This window comes from Stegodyphus dumicola, chromosome X1 (genome assembly GCF_044657685.1).
Source record: "Stegodyphus dumicola isolate Sdum_Otavi_A_Nest chromosome X1, ASM4465768v1".
Lineage (NCBI taxonomy): Eukaryota > Metazoa > Arthropoda > Arachnida > Araneae > Eresidae > Stegodyphus > Stegodyphus dumicola.
The window spans coordinates 169,033,745-169,053,847 of NC_140780.1; the positions used below are offsets into that span (position 1 = coordinate 169,033,745).

General features: G+C 32.4%; 1 protein-coding gene across 1 annotated transcript in view; it reads right to left on the reverse strand.

The window, feature by feature from the left end:
- Positions 1–20,103, reverse strand: part of LOC118194031 (dual specificity protein phosphatase 7-like) — a 210,483-nt gene that overhangs the window by 14,880 nt on the left and 175,500 nt on the right. The window lies entirely within an intron of this gene.

Here is a 20,103-nt window from a genome sequence, read left to right on the forward strand (position 1 = left end):
TAAAATTCAATTTAAACAATCGGTTAGCCGAATTAGCGACCCGGTTGAATTCCACCACATAATCGTCGGTTTTAACAGATCATCTGAGCATAATTTCAGTCAAATGTTTCCTATAGTTACCGCGTTATAAAAAAGAAAATGTAGCAAAAACGAGAGAGTTTGCGGACTGCATTTTAATTTAAGCGAAAGTAAGCGCCAAGAAGGAAGAAGACAAATACTTTTGATGTTATACTAAGAAGGGTAAGTTGCTTTATTTCGCAGCAGACGGCCACAGTATTACTTTATTATTACTACGTTCAATTCTTTACTTCCAAAATATACTCATTAGTAAAATGCTAATCAGCACACCAATATTGCAGGTTGTGCTTCTCAAAATGGAATTTAGCCATTCCATATTTAGTAGAAATGTAATAATCTACTCCCAGTTTGAGAAGTATAACCTGCAGTACTAGATTGTTAGCTAACATACAAAAACCTACACAAGCCAAACATTTTTAACTGCAAAATCGATCCACTTCGTTAGTTTCAAAATCGAACCCTGAATACTGATAGTTCAAACCAGGATCGAATCCAAGCGAACGGACTGGATGCACAGCCTTTTTTTTCATTGACTTTCCCATGTATAATGTAAATCTGAATCACTTTCTTTTAAGAAGTCTTCCACGAGGGCATCTTTCTTTTCAGGCAGATAGCCCACGTGTGCTTTGCCGTAGTTAAATGCATAAGACAATAATAAAAAAATCAGCATAACGGTATTTTGCTTGTATAACAGCGCTCCAGCGTAAAAATACAAGTTCGCTGGATTCAGGTTTCGGCACCCGAATGCCTTCATAACGATGACGCCCCTCTTTAGCAGATTGGAGGATTCTTGATAGTTCAGAAAACCATCACAAAGCTCCACCCCCCCCCACACCGGCATAATGGTACCGCATTGAAGATCCTTTTTAAAGCTATCTTCTAAAGGCTCTGGTACCTTTATATAAAGTTACCCTTGCAAAGGATTCCATTTTGATGAAGACTGGCTGACTTGCATTAGGGGTGCCGGCACACTTATGAGGCGATCCGGGGGCCCATTATTACAACCAGAGTACCATTTGCAAATGAAAATCTATAAAATGCCCCTCCATCTGTGAAAATGTCTATTTGTAAAACAGTCTAGTTCAAGGCTAGAGAACACACGATGTGAAACATACGTGAATCCATTTTGGGACATCGCGCATTTCCACAGCCATTCATGGAAATAAAATATTGCATAACACAAAAATATTTGCCTCTCGCAACGGTTCGTCATTGTCAACATGTGCTGCGCTAACCTCGGGTGCGTTCGAGTGCACTGTTGGCACACAGATGATATAGATAGCAGATGGATCATTCTACATGTGGCATAGCATCAGAGTTAAGTTAGGATTTTCCAAATTTTGACATGCCGAACTCAAAAGGTTGGCCATCACTTGTTTCTGAATGCCACGTTTGGCGGAAGAAAATGCAGCGGTGGGGAATGCGTCAGTAAAATATAATATATTAAATTATTATTCTATGAATAAATCTTTATGCATTTGAAAAAAGGACGCAAAAAATATAATTTTAATTATATTACAAGCCAGCCGGCCAAATTTTGAATCTTACTAATTAAAAGTTTAAACATCTTTTAATATTTTATTAATTCTTGCTTTAAAAACTGCGTGCTCTCCTTAAATAATAACAACATCTATCGTTTTATGACAAACGCAATTATATGCCGAATTCCGTTAGGTATTTCATGAAATATTTATTTAGTTTTGCGAATAAAAGGGAAAATATGTAGCCGTTATATAACATTTGTTCAGTAACAAAGTTCTCGAGTCAAGGCACCGATTAGAATTCCTTTTTCTTGCTCCAACCGCATATGCTTTAAAGAGACTAAAAATAGTTAATCCGAGTTTATAAAATCAGTATTTACAAAAAGAGCGCCTACGGTATTCTGATGCACAAGTTCTAGCGTACTTACATAAATAATAATAAAAATAATCCAAGAATCAGAAAGTATCCATCTGTGGAGAATCCCTGAAATAAATATCGAATAATTTATCGGGAAGTTGTGAAATCCGCTTTTTTAACTTTCGAGACAGCATGGCTTTGACAAGTAGCGCCCTCTAATCAGCTGATGCGTTGTCGAAAAAATAAAAGAATTTTCGCCAGTTTGGCGCACAATGCAACGACTTTTATTAATTGCGATTACAATCGTTGGCATTTAAAAAAATTCCTGTTTGCAGGATGTGCGTTTGCTTTCTTAATAACATTTTAATAATAACAGCAAAAATGAAAATATATCTGAAAATGGCAAAATTTTCAGAAATCTGCACCTTTCTCTTCGATGGGCAGTAATTTATATTCGTAAAACAGCTATTTAAGTAAAACAAAGAAGAGGGATAAGTTTAAAGGTATACCAGATTCTGACAATTATTGAATGTTATTACATTTTGACTTAAATACATATTATATACATTCTTTAACACGGAAAAGAAAATGCATTATTTAGGAGAGATTACAAATATCGTTGCATTTATAGTCATCTGTTTTATATTAGTAAAGGAGGTTAACTATTAAAGTAAGTTGCTTTGACACAATCATCTATTAAAAAAGTTTAAATGAATAAATAAAATACGATTAGTAAGAACACTAAATCTAAAAAAAAAAACAAAACATTTTTGATTAATAGCAATTTCAATGCCAACTACTGCAAATAAGTATCAAGAAACTTTTTCCATTAACTTGAAAAGCGAAATAAAAATGACAGCTTAAGCTTTCCATATTCCCTTTTTAGTGTATGAAAACAGCTTTCGGAAATGCTATAGTTTTATCTTTAGATAGAGTTAATCTTTTTTTTTTTTTTTTTTTTTTCCCAATAAATTATTCATTAACTGAACGTGATAAAAATCAAGTTTCATAACAAATGTTTCCTCACTTCTCGAGATTTTAATACGTTCATTGTTATATAGTCTTTCTTTGATATATATTCAAAATAATCTAATGACTCTACAACGTCACAGATAACCTAAGAAAAAGAATGACAGAATCATCCCATGTACTATGACACCAAAAGGTGCTTGGAGAGATGGACCTCCTGACAATAGTTTAGCTAGTTGTAGTAGTTAATCGACTGTAGCAGAGCACTCAGCGCCTATCGGCCTAAGAAATGATGACCTTTCAGAGGATTTTAAAGAAAACTGGTTAGCATTTGCGCCACACACGAAAACGTCCATAGCTCGCTCACCAGGATTCGAACCCAAGTTGAACTACTACTGTTCAACAGTCTTATTCATTCGGTTACCGCTGGCTGGAAACAGAGCTATCTATTTATTGTTGGTTTCAAACCAGGCGAATGGGTTGGCTGCATGGTTGGTCCTTCTCATGTGTAACGCGAATATGAGCCAATTTCCCTTAGAAAGTCCTCTGCGAAGGCCTTCCTTCTTAGGCAAATAGCCTTTGAGTGTTTTTCCATATTCAAATAATCTAACCTAACCTTATCAGTAATTCTATACTTACATTAAGCATATCTCGCACTTGAGTTTGCAAAGCAGGATGAACTTAAGACTTAAGCTGATAAAAATGTACAGACTATTCGGTTTCTCGAAACAGGGAGCGGAAAATATCAACAGTACTCTTGCCAGGATGCAACATACGGATTTCATGGCGACAAAAGAGACGACTCGGAAGAGACATCAGACCCAATCAATTAAATCCAGGTGGTGAGGCGTTTTCGCCCATTGCATTTTAGTTCGGGCATTAGACCAAAGTTCAGCAGCTGCTAGAAATCAGCTGTGCCCTCGGTAGGATTCAAAACCCGTATCTTACATTTGCTAGTTGGATTTGCTAGTACTTAGACTGCAGAAATATTTATGGGGAATGCGAAAATTTCTTACATTCTCCCCTACTTAAAGGGCGAATGGGTCTCGTGCAAGAATATTTCTAGTTTAGGCATCAATATAGAAACTGTCATGTTTCTCTGGCAGGGAATATAAAAATTCAAGGATGCCCTTGTCAAGGTTCGAACCACATACTCTCTACTTATTAACGACGCAGAAACAAGCATCAGCGAATTCGGTAACTTCTCATAAACTGAATAAGTTTAAAACTAGTCGTTATTCAATAGTTAAGTTCACTTAGTTTCTTACACAGCCTTTCGACAGCTATCGCATTTTTCCCTCCATTCTCTCACCATTCCCTGAAGATTCATTCTTTGCCATGCGTTTAAACAGGACTTTAATTACTTTTCAATTAAATTATTAAAAAGTATTTGAAATCAATTGATATTTTTTAGAGCAGAAAACAAACAATATATACTGTATTAACGTAAATTAGTACTTACGTACATTACAATAAACTGCCATTATGTCAACCTGTGTAATACATGGCATAATTTATAGGAATCAATAACTTCTGCGCATGCGGGGACATTACTGCATAATTACAAATAATGTAGGCAGCTAATTCTACAAATAATAATATTAAAATTTAAACATATGGAATAAATTCGAAAAATACAGATAATTGTGCTGTCTTCTTTTCCCCCAAACGCTGACTACGTCACTCTACGCTGACTACTTCACTCTGATGCAAGTATGAGAATTTCATTTTTCCGCTAATCGTGTTTTATGTCAACAAAATTATACAGTTAAAAAAAAAAGAGTATTTTTATTTCCATAAAGTAATATACAAAACACTTAATCTGCGGTGAAATTAGTTACGCTTTGAGGAAAGCGAGAAATTCACATGACCTTACCAGGTCCGCTTAGTCTATTTTTTAGAAAAGAAGCACTTGGTATGGCTAAACATTGATTTAAGATTAAAAAGAGATAAAGAAGTTGCTTACTTTTCCATGAATATTTATTGGCTACACATTAACCAAGCGTTGTGGGCAGCACAAGAATTAGCTCACAGCAGTGAAGTGTAGGCACAGAACAATGAATGCGTACAAGTCGTATACACATTCCTATAACGTGACTTGACTCCTATAACGTAACACTTAATTTTATACCTTTTTAAAAATTTGCATTTTGTATAATCCTTTAAAATTATTTAAATCAACTAAAAATTTTTTAATTGATAAGAAGCATTACTTTACTTCTACTCATCAAGAATAAAAAATTACGAATAACTGGAGGTTTCTGAAATTCGGATAATTGGAATCCTACAGTAATTTATTATTGAATAACTCACATTTGTTAAGTGAGTCAGCTGTGAACGCAAAGAGCATCCGAATATTTTTACCGTGATTCTTCCCAGCGGTTCCATTGTCTATCGTTGCCTAGCAACGCATTCGCTACAGCTTTTTCAGCTGGAGGAAAAGTGTAAGGAAAATAAAAATTTCAATATATAATCTCATACTTTGCTGTTAGTTGTATTTATCAAATCGCAACACTGTTTCCTTTTCTTTCAGCCTGTAAACTGCGCTGCTCTGTATTCAACATGCTCGGAGTTTTTGCTTCAGTGTTTTAATTTTTAAAACTTATATATAATAAATTTGTAATTATTATTATAATAAATTTGTAATTTCGCTAAAATATAATAAAAATTTAACTTGGGATTACAGTTTGATAGTATTTCTAAGAATAGTCTATTATAAATAGTTTAAACAGTCCTAAAAAGCATGCAAAAACACACGGAAGAAGCATTTAAGTGGAATAGGTATTTCATTCATTTTCTTGTAATAATATTTACTACTTCCAACTGATAAAATTAAACTTTTACTCTTCAATAAGATTAAAACTTTAACAAAAAGAGCGGAAAATACAAGAAGGAAAGAAAATCGTGTGAGATAACAGCAGTGATTTCAGACGATGTCGCATTGTTATTCATGACAGTATATAATTTAATCGCACATAAACCCGAATACATAAATATTGTAGAATTAAAAGCAGAAAAAGTTCTGATTTTTTATGCGAGTTTGAATTCAGTAATATTATAAACATTGCTTCTTAATGCCATTTACAACTTAGTTTCTTTATTTCTAATAACGTTTACTCTTCCTCTATTTGCAGTGCGTTCTTTTTCGTTTTGAACATCGATTTAATTTACCAAATTAAATAAACTTATTCTTAAGATTAAACAGCTTCAAAATACACTTAATTTTATGCTATTTTGTCTATTTATTGTAATATACTTAGTTTTTTACCCACTAGAGAATTAACTGTGATACTGAGTTAATCGCGGACGTCGTCCACAGTTAATCACAAGTTAAATGTAATTTTCGAATACAACGCAGTAGAAGAACAAAATAAAATAAATAAGAGAGAGACAGAGAGGGGGGACTGCAATCTGTACGTTACTACAAAATATCATCATCATTATTATTTCATTTTATTCTACTTAAAAATGCAGCTGGAAATTTTATGATCGATATACCACCATAGCACTAATCACTTAACTTTGTTTATCCCATTTAATTACATAAATAAATAAATACTTATTGCAGGTGTTATTATGAAGAACACTTAAAGTGAATTTTGAAATGATTCAGTCTGTTACTCTAATAAGCAACGTACTTAAAAAAAAAAAAAAAAAAAAAGTAAGCGCAGAGAATATTTTGGTCGATCTTGCTTCGATTTTCATTACCTTTCTGCCATAAGGCCTCGCCTAGCAACGCACTTTTTATAAGAAAATAAACAACTCTCAAGAAATCTGAAACCGAAATTGCATTCTCGAAGACAGCAATCCGAAAGGAGAAAAATCTCTAAAATTGTTGTACTAAAGGTATACAAAATCATAAATAAATTCTTGAAAATGATATACTTTAAACTCATTTTTCAGGAGATATGATTTGAAGAATAAGCTTATTTATTTTAAAGGAGCATCCTTATTTCGGTGAAGTTTTAGCTTGAATTTTTTGTATGTATTCATTCTATATGTATATTTTTGAATGTATTCATTTTTTATGCGAGTTTGAATTCAGTAATATTATAAACGTTGCTTCTTAATGCCATTTACAACTTAGTTTCTTTATTTCTAATAACGTTTACTCTTCCTCTATTTGCAGTGCGTTCTTTTTCGTTTTGAACATCGATTTAATTTACCAAATTAAATAAACTTATTTTTAAGATTAAACAGCTTCAAAATACACTTAATTTTATTCTATTTTGTCTATTTATTGTAATATACTTTTTTCTTAGTTTTTTACCCACTAGAGAATTAACTGTGATACTGAGTTAATCGCGGACGTCGTCCACAGTTAATCAAAAGTTAAATGTAATTTTCGAATACAACGCAGTAGAAGAACAAAATAAAATAAATAAGAGAGAGACAGAGAGGGGGGGGGCACTGCAATCTGTACGTTACTACAAAATATCATCATCATTATTATTTCATTTTATTCTACTTAAAAACGCAGCTGGAAATTTTATGATCGATATACCACCATAGCACTAATCACTTAACTGTTAAAAAATAGTTTCTAGAGCAGATTCAAAGGTTTTTCAAAAAGTATATTTGGATGATGGAAACTTATCATTTACATACGCTGCAGCCAATACCCAAACTATATAAATATTTATCGGGATTTCATGAAACGGATAAATAATCTATTTGAATACTTTTATCGAAAGTGTAAAATATTCATATTCATTTTCTTAATATCCTTTACATGAATTGTACAAAATACTTATATTAATATAATTCAAAGTAAGAATGTGAAATAGATGAATAATATTACAGAATTTTTTATAACTGGGAGATTGATGCAATCTTTTACAAAAGGTTAGGTTACATTAATTGATTAAGGCAAAGCAACTCGAGGGCTATCTGCCTATACTGGGAAGTGCTTTGGTGGAGAACTTTTTGGAGAAAACTAGCCTTACATTGTATATGGGAAGAAAACATGGGGCTACGGATAGAATCAAAGCTGCATGTAACTGGCTCGTTTGCCGAGATTCCAGCTCGGGTTAGGTGCCCGCCAATGGCCAGCGGTAAGTCGCTGAACAGTGGTAGTTCGACCTGGATTTAATACCAGGCGAACAGATTGGCTGCATGGGCGTTTTCGTGGTTTTCCCCAATGTGGAACTTGATGAGAACCAATTTTCCTTAGAAAGTCCTCCACAAAGGCACTACTTCTCTTAAGCAGATATTCCTAACGCCTTTAACGTAATGAAATAAACCAAACCAGCTCAGGTCGAATTAGCAATGTTCGGCGAATTTACCGCTTAGCCGCTAGTAGGCCCTTTTTTTTTTAATTAAAAAGCGGAATCTTGTTTCTTAATTAGAAAGAAAATTTTTGAAATGCTGTTTTATAATGTTGTTTGCTACTGGTATTCGGAACTCTCCATAAATTATTTCGAACACTCGTTTATTCCCCGAGGTTTCAAAGGAGCTTTTAATTCCTTTACACGTTTCGGCAACTCCGCTTTTTTGTACTTATAAACATAAGATGATTATTCCGAATCGTAACTTCAAAACAATTTCAGTCATAGTTCTCAAATTCCTCATAAAGACACAGATATGCATTAATGTTTGACATCAACTGCTGAGTGACAGCAGTTACTAATAATTAAGAGCTAGTACATCAAAATTATTTTTATACTCTTTTGACGAACTATACAAAATATTCCTGTTTATATTATTAAATATGTAACTTTTATCGACTATTCAAACTTAGTAATATTCGCAATATTGAATATTCACTTCATCAGATTCGCGTAGTTGTAATAGTTAGTGTCGGTAACATATTTCAAGTTATGTCTAATTTAGTCTGACCAAAACGCGAAATGACTATACGTACTTCAGGACTTGGCCGTAACACGTATAATAAACGCACAATACAAAAGCTACTTGTAATCATACGCGTTTATGCAAAATACTTAAACATCTACAAAGTTATAACATTTCTAACGTGTTACTCCACTCAACTTGAAGTGACCAATGAATCTGAAACATGAAAGGCCGTAGCAGCAGGGCAGTTTCAGACTGCGTTAGGGGTAGGAACCTTGCAATCTGTTTCTTTGAATCCCAGCTGAACATCTATATGATATATATTCAGCTGGAATTTGAAGGAATATGGCAAGTTTTCATGACATCTTCAAAGGTTTCATAAAGCCGTATTTTTACAATATGAAACATGAGATTTCACCAATACCCAAACTATATAAATATTTATCGGGATTTCATGAAACGGATAAATAATCTATTTGAATACTTTTATCGAAAGTGTAAAATATTCATATTCATTTTCTTAATATCCTTTACATGAATTGTACAAAATACTTATATTAATATAATTCAAAGTAAGAATGTGAAATAGATGAATAATATTACAGAATTTTTTATAACAAATTTCTTCTGATTAAAAAAATAAACTGTTTATTTTTTTAATCAGAAGGAAGAATTACATACATATCACTTATAAATTAAATAGGAAACGTAAGTCTTCCGAACTGTAAAAACGGAAACTGATTGAAATACAAATTAAGCAGGGAAAATACTCAGCTTTTTGTTTCGAAACGCACTCTCTTTAAAAGCTGATACTTAGATAAAAAAAAGGCTCAAGGAATTAATTGAACAAGAAGAAAACAAAAATGTTGACAGCAGTGATTCAGAAGAAGAGCAAAAAGAACTTTCGATGGCGTTTGTAAAAGGAGTTTGTCTACCATAACTGAAATAATGGATCAATTCATTGAAAATGATCCGAATTTTGACAGGAGCTCAAAAGTAAGGCGTGGTGTTAGAGATGCTCTATCCGTTTATGAAGAACTTTTAAGAGAACAACGCAAAAGAAAAAGGCAAACAACATTAGATGCTTTTGTCACAAAAAGGCAGAACACTGAAAACGCGGAAGGCTAACTAAATATGACTGACTTAGAATTTTATTTGTTTTTTTTTAAGAATATTCGTTTTGTTATTTATATTTTGTTTTTATTTTTGCAAGAAATAATAATGCGGTATTAATTTGGGCTTTAAGAAATAAATGTTTGGTTTTATTTTTATTAAAAAAACATACTTTTTAAATTTAATACCTAACCAATTTCCTAGCCATCTTCCCCTAACCCCAATATTTACATGTAAAGATGCCTCGTTTAGCGCTGTTTCGCATTACGCTCTACTTTGATGGAACGTATCCCCCGCGTTAAGCGGGGTCTTACTGTAGCTTGGTCCAGTGACCACGGTGTTGTGAGTTTCTAAATTCTGTTTCTAAATTCTGTTTTCCAAAGCATGCGTATGTAATGCTTTTCAGAATATTACAACAAACAAACTAACCAATACATTCACCACCTCATCAACAGATCATTTCCAATTAAAATTAACTTCAGCAAGCGTAATTCATGTTACGCTTAATTAAAGAATAAATACCACACCACGAATAATACCCATTTTTCACTTACCGATAATTTAAACCAGGAATTGATGGGAGGAACGCTGAGAGTATAAAGATCATCATAAGATACGGCATGAATGTATGCTGGATGAAAAAAGAGTAAAAATACATGCACCTTTTATCGTCTTCTATTGTTGACGGTCTGCAACTGATAAGCTGAAGCAATCTCTTAGGTGGCGATTCAAGTTTAGAGAATTTGACCTTTCCTTCTTGGGAGCAGTAATCGTCTTTTTCACGCAATGACAAAATAGCCGGAAGCTGTGTGGTGATTTCTTGAAGACACGCTGCTCATTAGGCCAACAAAAGGGAAAAGCATGGAGAACTCGGACTTGCACGTGATCAGTATCTTAAAAGCTGCGAGGTGACCGGTCATAGGGCCTAAAATCATGTTGCCTTAGGCGATCTATTGAAAGCCTTTTACTTACACCAGAATAAGTTCAAAACATACTTTCAAAGAGAGTTACTTATTGAATATTATTTCCCTTTCCTTTCAATAGCTCTTCATTTACTATATCCATTCGAAACGTTTTTGACAGAAACAGATATTCACTTAGAACCGCATGGGAAACATTCTGTAACTGCGCAGAGAGGTACAAAACATCTTTCAACAATTTAAGAACTTAAAATCAAAAATAAAGGATTGATAATAACGTGGTATTCAAAGCGGCATTATTAATTGTTGTTTATTTTTTGGACTATACGTGCAGCGTTCATTCAGTTGAAAAAAGTGTGAACTGGTTCAATGTTTTTCAGTTGTTTTAAATTCACATGAAACTATAGTTTTGGTAAAAGGCACTCTTTCCCATTTTGATTAGAAAGTATATAATTCAGGATATTGTAGGACAGGACTGACTACACAAAATACTACAATCTCACCCTGTTGTACTTCTCTACTGTATAAAGATATTGCCAGGTATTAAGGTAGGGCCAAAAAAGTTAGGAAGGTCACTTGGTAGTATTAGTTATCATAACCATGTCCTACCATACTGCTGAACTGGAGGCGACGGGGTAAATGTATGCGAGAGTTCATTTTAAGGTACATTACAAGAAAGCATCAGAGTTCACGAAAATATGATTATTAGAGTTCTTAATTTCCGAGTTCATAAGAACCTAATGATTCTGTACGAATTGTGTCGTCACATGAAATTTCTTTGGAGGCATAATTATTGCGCAGTGCACACACAAATTAATGCGTCATTTTTTGGCTATATTGCTAAATTTTTTTAATACACATAATACACATAAAGAACTGATAATGACGCGGTATGCAAAAACTGAACTAAAGAGTTAAGTTTTCTTGTTGTTACATATCCATAGGAATTGAAAGCGTGCTGCGTTGTTCACTTAAACTCGTATTTACTGCAGTAAGCACTTGATTAATATCACTATTATTTGGTGCAGTAAACATCGTGCAATATAGCTTGTTATGTGAATTATATGCAAAATTTGCAAAATGCTATGTTTCACGACCCATGGTTGTAAAGTTTGCCATGATATTGTTTAAGATTTTTTTTTTTTTTTTTTTTTTGAAAAGAGAAGGTTACACTAAACTTTACTAAACAATACCACAGTTTGTTTTTTATATTGCATGTAGAATACCAAAGGGAAATCGAAAACGCCCTTTGATATTCTGCGCAGCCGCGGGGAAAAATCTGTGTAAAATTGCCAGTTTATGGAATAGCAGAGGCAGCTTAATAAGGATAGCACACGTTGCGATTGGGAGGACTCCGAAAGTAAGTAAGCTTGTGACAATTATTCTTAAATTTTATTCAGACAGACACATACAAAATAATTACAAATTAAATACTAATATTTTTTTTTAATTTTGAATTCAGAAAAAAAGGGTTCACTGTTAATTCTTTATAAGATATTAATTATACCAAATGACAAGTAAAGAGTGGGATACATATGCTTACCACACAAGCATATTTGTACTTGAGGACAGCATGTCGCATAAAGTTTACTAGAGGCCGAGTTCTCAAAACGGCGAAAAACTGATACTTCATTTCAAGATTCTGCTCTCGGCAGCCACATGGGATGATCTACATCATGTGTAAATACAGGCCAGTTTCACCTAAACAATTCTCCACGAAAGTAAGTCGTAGTATGCTTTGAAGTAATAAAAACATACCAGTCCTATTCAAGCAATAAATCAAAGAACCACATTCACCTTTTGCTTTAGAAACATAGCTCTAGATTAAAAACGTGGTTTCACAATGGGATAGAAATTTCTTTTTGAAATAGCTATAACAAGAGGAAAAATTTGACATAGTTTGCGGCTGCTTAACGATTGAAGTGATAGCGAAAGTGCGTACCTTCTTACAGACAAATCCAATTACCTTTTCCACTGATAAAGAGCTTAGTCATGTAAAGTTTCCTGGAAACTTGCAAACCATGTCAAACACGTTTATCTCCAGTCGTATACTTCGAAATTTGCACAGGGACTATCAACATCATTACCCTTTGCTATATGTATATATTCCTCGCAACTGTTAAGTATTTATAGTGCAGCCATTATATAAGCGAGGAGCATATGGATTGAAAATCAATGGAAGGACTAGGGAATTATGAAATGCTGGATACTAATGCAAGGATACTAACGGATTTAGTTAAATCAAGCTTCAGTAGAGTTAAATATATGCATTTACGCTACCTACTTTCTTAGAAGTCCTTGTGTAGCATCAAACGTTAATAAATTTGGATGTATACACATAATAGAAATATACAACGAACTTGATATAAAAGATTTATTTTAGGCAGGCTTTAATCATTCATATGCTTCGAATACACCAAGGTTTTTGACATCTTTCAGGATAAGTGAAGGCCAGACCAGTTACTTACTTACACAATTTACATGATCCGATAACGCCGGACTATTTATTGGGAAGTCAATTCAAAGAAATTCTCCATCATCAAAACAATATTCATTAAATAAGCGTAAAAAGCGTTCCACTTGTCACAACTATCAACAACTGGCCTAAACAGAGTTTCGCTGATACACAAAGGCACCTCGCTACGTCAGCAAATGTGGCATACGGTATTGGTTTTATTTTAAAGTTCCAGTCTTTCAACTTTAACCAAGACCTAATACAAGTGACCCCCCCCCCAAAAAAAAACCCGAATAATTACAGCGAAGACACTTCCGACCTCTGTGAAGCGCTATTATTTGGCATGTATATGAGGTTATCCTCAACTCTGCAATATAATGATTACTTGCATATGATAAAAACTGTCAGGAAAAATAACTGAACTAAGGATTATTTTCTTTCCCTTTATAAAGCATCTAACCAAAATTCTGTAACAATGTGCCTTACGCATGTGCACAAAAGTTCAAGAAAATCAGAACAGACAGAAATCAGTTAGAAACTAATTTCAAGATTCAATAAAATCAAACAAAGAAACCAGTCTGAAAAATAAATAAATAAATAACATCTCAGAACAGATTTAACATGTGAGACGCGTGTGTGTCTTGCCAATAAATGCCAATTGCTGATCTCTACAAAAAACAAACATATTAAGAATACAAATTGATACAAATTTATAACAATATGTGACTGAGATTTAAGCTATTTTAAGGTATATATGAAAACGGAACAAACTTGGGGTTTTTACGCAAAAATGACAAATTGATATATAATTGAACAGGGTACTATCCTGTTCAAAATCATTATATATTAATCTACCTAAAAAAACAGCGGCAAAATTATTATTATTGTTGCTACTATTATTATTAAATCCTTTAATTAACATTCTAGACGCATCGCGTACCCTTTTTAGCACTATATGACCACGAAACTGAAATCTTATTTTCACTTTAAAACTCTGCTTTTCTCTTAAAATATGTTAACTGAGATACTCTGATCAGAATTATCTGGGGAAAATATTCCGTTGCTGAAATCTATTCAATTCATTTGAAACTTAGTTCCTTAGACGACCGGAATGTGTATATGGATTCGAATAGCACACAGAAGACAGTCCATATTTTATTCACATTTTCTGAGTAAAGCTTTAGTATCTTAATTATAAGTTTTGAAAACAACTCAGCTATTCAATTTAAAGGCAACCGACAAGTAACATAATTTGGAAAAATTGGAAATGAGCAAATTTTAGCAATGCAATCCTCTAACAGTATACTTACGGTATTATAGATACCCATATTTTCAATCGGATAATCTCACAGCTCGATAATTGACTTTTTTTTTTTCCATCTGACGCTGGATGCTTTATTAGGTTTCTGTTCTTCTATGAAGAACATTATTCTACTTCTGAATTAAAACTACACTATGACTCAATTTTATCGTCGTTTCCATGTAAACCAAGCGAATTGCTTTTCAAACCCTTAAAATCACACTAAATGCAACTGGAACCTCATTTGCATTTATGATTTTTGTTGTTACTTTGTTTATAAACATATTCTAAGATTAGTGTGTTTATAAAAATATGAAAATTTTATGTGGAAAGAAAATAAATAGCATGCTAAATAAAATACGAAATTTTAAAAATGTGGGGATATCGGACTGTCAGTCAGTCTAGCGATATACAAGATACTAATATGTGTTTAGTGTTTTTATCCACTTAGCCTGCCAGTAGCAAAGGGGACAATACCACTGAGTAACTGATAGTTTGTCCCAGTTTCGTTTTCCAACGATTAATAGTTTTCACGGCTTTCAATAAATATGATGAGCAGAGCTGTATCAAATATTTGAAGAATGTAACAAATCTTATTCTCACACGAGGCTAGTGCGTCAATGCCGCAACCTGGGCAGGGCTCTGATAACATGAATTCTCTCCTGCACGTGGACATTTTTTCTAAGTGTGGAAGTTCTCCAGAGCTTTCTTTGTCATAATAACTAAATATAAAATACCCGGGGCAGTTAAAGATGCAGGCGGTCACACGGCCATGATAATAAATTTCTGAAGAGTTAAGCTGTTGCATGGCAGGTTGGTCTATAGTAGAGGTTAGACCATTTCAATATCAAGTGCAGCCTCATGCTAAAATTCAGAAATATCAAAAGCCATAGTTATATTTTCTGCAAGCCGCAACAAAATAATTATACCTTCTTTATAGTAACAAAACGGGCTTTAATAGAAAAAAAAAAAAAAAAGCTCTATTTAACGACAGTCTCGCATTTTTAATTAATATGATTTTTTCTAAGACTGCATAAATTTCTGCTATTATTGTGTACTCTTTTTGGACTTTTAGTGCGCTTCATTTAAAAACCCTTTTATTCCTTCAAGAAGTCCTAAAGGACCTAAATAAGTTTCTACGATATATCCAATCAGCTCTCCCTACCCAGGTAGAACACCAAGTTTTCTTTTCTGGTTATAATTACTAATTGATTTTAAAGGAAGTAAAAGCTTCTTCAATCGAGTAAGGAATAGGAAAGTAATAACACAACCAGTGACTTTTCTGCGCTCTTACCGCAAAGGTTTACACACATAGTCAAAGCATCTAAAATGATAAATGTTTCAAAAAGTCACAATCTTTCGTGTAAAACGAAAAGCATCCTCTTGAAGTTAGGATTGCATTTCGGCTCTGCAATCCCATTAATTCAGAAATACAATCCCATTGATCTATAACTGCATTTTAGGCTCAGCGTAAATTAGCATGTCAAGGCAAAATGAATTCTGTTTAACATATTTTTCTACGTAGTAACATTCAGGGGAAAAAAAAAAAGATTGTTCATGTGCAGACATGTTCAAAAATAGCATTTTCATTTTTAAGGCGACACAACGCGTCCCGAGCAGACACAGCGAAATTTTTAAATGTAACTGAAACAGAAAATAAAAAAAAACAATTCAATAAACAAAATGTATTTATAATTTGACCTTGGTATCTCTTAATGTGCTCTGATGAAGTTAACAACTCATCAGTAGTTTGGCTGAGAGATATAACTTAGCAGCAGTAGTAGAAGCAGTTAGTTTATTGAAACAGTTAAATTATAATACTAATAACAACAATACTTATAATAATGATACTTTTATTACTAACAAAAAATTTCCTGTTGACTATATTATAAATTAAATGTATTTTAAATTATATCAGTTAGATATGATATGAAAAACAGAGAAATAAAAAATTAAGAGGATGAGCAGTTAAACTAAACAATTTTGCACTGAGATATAAAATATATGGGACAGAAACAATTTTGTTAAATTATAACAACGCTTCAAACATATTAAGATTATCCGCTAGATACACTAAATTAAATGCGCAAAACCTCTTAGGTTTTTCAGAACAAAGAGCCGCGAAAAATCGACTGTGTCCTCATCAGAAATTGAACTGCAGATATGTTAACTGCTACACAACAAATGCACAGCATAATTCCTTACAAATGTATTTTAAACTGTGTCTATTAGATAAACCATTCAATTTGCATATAAAATATTAAATTTTTAAGTGCGTTTATTGCTTTTCAGTAATTTACTTTCTAAGTAATAGAGTTACTGCTTGAAAGATAAAGATCTTACGCGACTTCCACTGTGAAAATTGGCTGTTTATCCGTGGAATATAACTTAAAAATTTTACATTTGGGTTATTTCAGACTTGAAAAGTAGCTTAGATAATAAAGGCATGATAGGGTAACGCAAGGCTCATAAACTCCGAAATATCTTCGTTAAACACGTTTCTAATGTCAAAAGAGGTTTCACAATTTATTAATTACCTATAAGTCTTTCAGAATATCTAACTTAAAATAAGTATACAGAAAGCATAAACGAGATTAAATTTTTATCTCTCTTCTTTTTACCACAAATGTTTATTGTAATTTACAAACAATTAACGAAATTACGTTACTTTTATAGTTGCTTTTCTTGTTTTCTAATCCCCAAAATACAGAGTAAAATTGATTTTTGAAATATACTTCACTAAAAGCATTTCTAAAGTCAATAAATATTCAAAATACTAGTAATATCATCTATATTTTTTCCAATTATCAAACTGATAATAAGCCCAAGGAAAGCTTTAATGTGACTAACTTTTTACTTCTCTTTCTCCGACTTTGTGTTAAAATATACGAACAAATGGGGAAAAAAAAATTAACTTTATAAGTATTTTATCTATACAATAAAAGATTTACGTTTTTAAAATGGGATCAAATAAATGTTTACGTGAAATATCGCGAGGTTTTTATACCAAGCTGTAAATATTTTAGCAAAACGAATCCGCTGTTTTCTGAAATCATTAAATACATTGGATAAATTTTCTCTTTTCTAAGCATAAAAGTCACATTAAAAGCCGTAAACCAAGGAGGTGCGAATAGAAGGGGAGACAAAGAATCCTCAGCAGCCATATTTCTCCGACCACTATGACTAGTACTAGTAACTTTTACTTTTTAAATTTTTGAAATATGGGATATCGTGTTGCATATGGATGCACGACCAGAACATCTAAAAGGATTCATGGGATTATTTTTCATGGAATTTAGCAAACATGTTTAAAAATATCACCGTGCCATGTATTTGCTATTCCAGATGAAAAAAAAAAACCCTTAATAAAATTATATTAACCTCATTTTGTCTGTTATAATTCATATCGGTATTCTTTAACATGCAATGATATATGCTAGGATTTAAACTGTGCTATTTGAACTCTTTAAAGAATTCGTCGATAATTTACATGACAAGTAAGAAATTGACTTTTACTACTTTTATGAACTGTTAAAGTATTAAATAAAATAATTTTTATGTATTATTAATGGTGCATTTTTATGTGTTGTGAACTGTTATGTTTGTAATTTGCACATTTATTCAAAATAAATTGCTCTGTTTTTGTAAATTGTTTGTATAAGATGTGCTTACGCTTAAGACTTATATATTTATATTCAATGTAGCGATAAAAGTAAGTAAAATACTTACCGTAATTGAAAATTTGGAAAGATACATCCTAGAATTTATGTACTTAATTTCTTTAATCGAAATTCATAAATATGAAACAAATATAAAATAAAATCCTTAAATTTACATAAATATATTTTTTTATTTTAATATTTATAACTTACTACTGATATATTAGCTATATGAATATTACAAAATATGTGAACATCGGCTTTAGTATAATATAGTTTAAACCTGAGCTATGAAAGAATAATGAAATAAGATAACTTTCAAATTCCTGAAAAAATTTTTATGAAATAATTCTTTCCTAAATTACGATAATATTGTGAATAAACTAGAGCTACAATATTAGCTATATTATATATATATATATATATATAAAAGCATTTATATTTCACACTATTCCTTAATAATTTCCGGTACATGATAAATTACAGATATTATCTTTATTAATTTGAAAGAGAAATTTAACAAGCAAGCTGAATTTGACTGCATATCTAATATATTATTACTTAAAAATACAGGTATGGAACATCCATAGAATCAGGCATGTCTCATTACCATGGAGCAATGTTTTGATCTCATAAACATGGGCACTGCTTGTTAGGAAGCTTTCATTTTTGGATAGTGGAGAAAACTGCGTACTCTCTCTCCTTCTACTCAAATTTCCTTGCCATAAATAAGACCTACTGTTTCTCAACGCTAGACAAATGCCACGCTTAGATGCTTAAATAACAAGAAAAAATGTGATTAGCAATAAAGCTACGTACAGCAAAGAGCAGATAAAATAGGAAATCTTGATTCTCTGCTATAAAAAAAAATCGTTATGATAAATTTATGGCAATTTATACGACAACTTGATGTACGATGAGAGAAAAAAGTCAGGCTCAGCTGAAAACTAAAACAACTGCGACACTGAAACAGGTATGTACTGTATATAATCTTTACAGTCCATTTATTTTCAATACATTTCCTTCCTGTAGTTTCCTTGCCAGATATGGAAATATACTTTCTGAATAAATAACATAATCTGCATATGATGAAAAAATATCCCAATTCGTGGTAGTGGAATGGATTAAATTCTTTTAAACCAAACATTGTTAACACCATTTTTAGTTTCCAAACAAAATTTTTGTTACTTAAACGGAAAAAGAAAAAAAGTTATCCATTATAATTTTCCATGACTTTATACGTCTTGAAAAATCCGCAGTTAAGGTTTCAACCCCCTTTCTTTACTGCAATTTTAATTAATTCGACAGACAAGGAAAATTACCTTCGATGCAGTGGAAATAAAAATCTTTTAGCAGCGGTGAAATAATACAAAAAATAATAAATTTCTCTTTTTATCTTTCGCATTTAAGTGTGAACATCTCTGCTTATTGTAAATACACACTTTACGAACCACCTTAATCCTATCTTCAAATTTTTCTCTAGACTTTGCAACGAAAAAAGAATACCTTGATACTAAATCCTATTTGTAGAGGTTTTCGTCTCGAGCTGCGTACATTTTTCCCCCCTTTTTGAATCAAGTAGAAATCGAGAAAGTCTTACTCAAAGCAGGGTGAGATCGATTTTACACAGAAGGTAGTGGTTGCTATTTTAAGGACTTCTTTTTCTCCCTTATGGCATTATTTATGCATTCTGAGATTATTCGCTCTTGGAAACCGTCTCGAAATGTTTTTATAGCATATGATGCTTTTAATACTTTTATAACGTGTAAATGGTACAGTACAATTTGTTTCAGCCAAGAGGGAAAAGGGAAGAAGAAAGAAAATAACAAAATACCTTTCGAAAGGAGTTTTTCTGAAGAACTTTCTTACCATTTGTTGAACTTTTTTAACATGCGTTCATTATTTTAATGTCTGAGATGGATGTGCTTTACTTTTTCTTTAATTTAAGTAACTTGCATACAGAATCGAATATTTTCT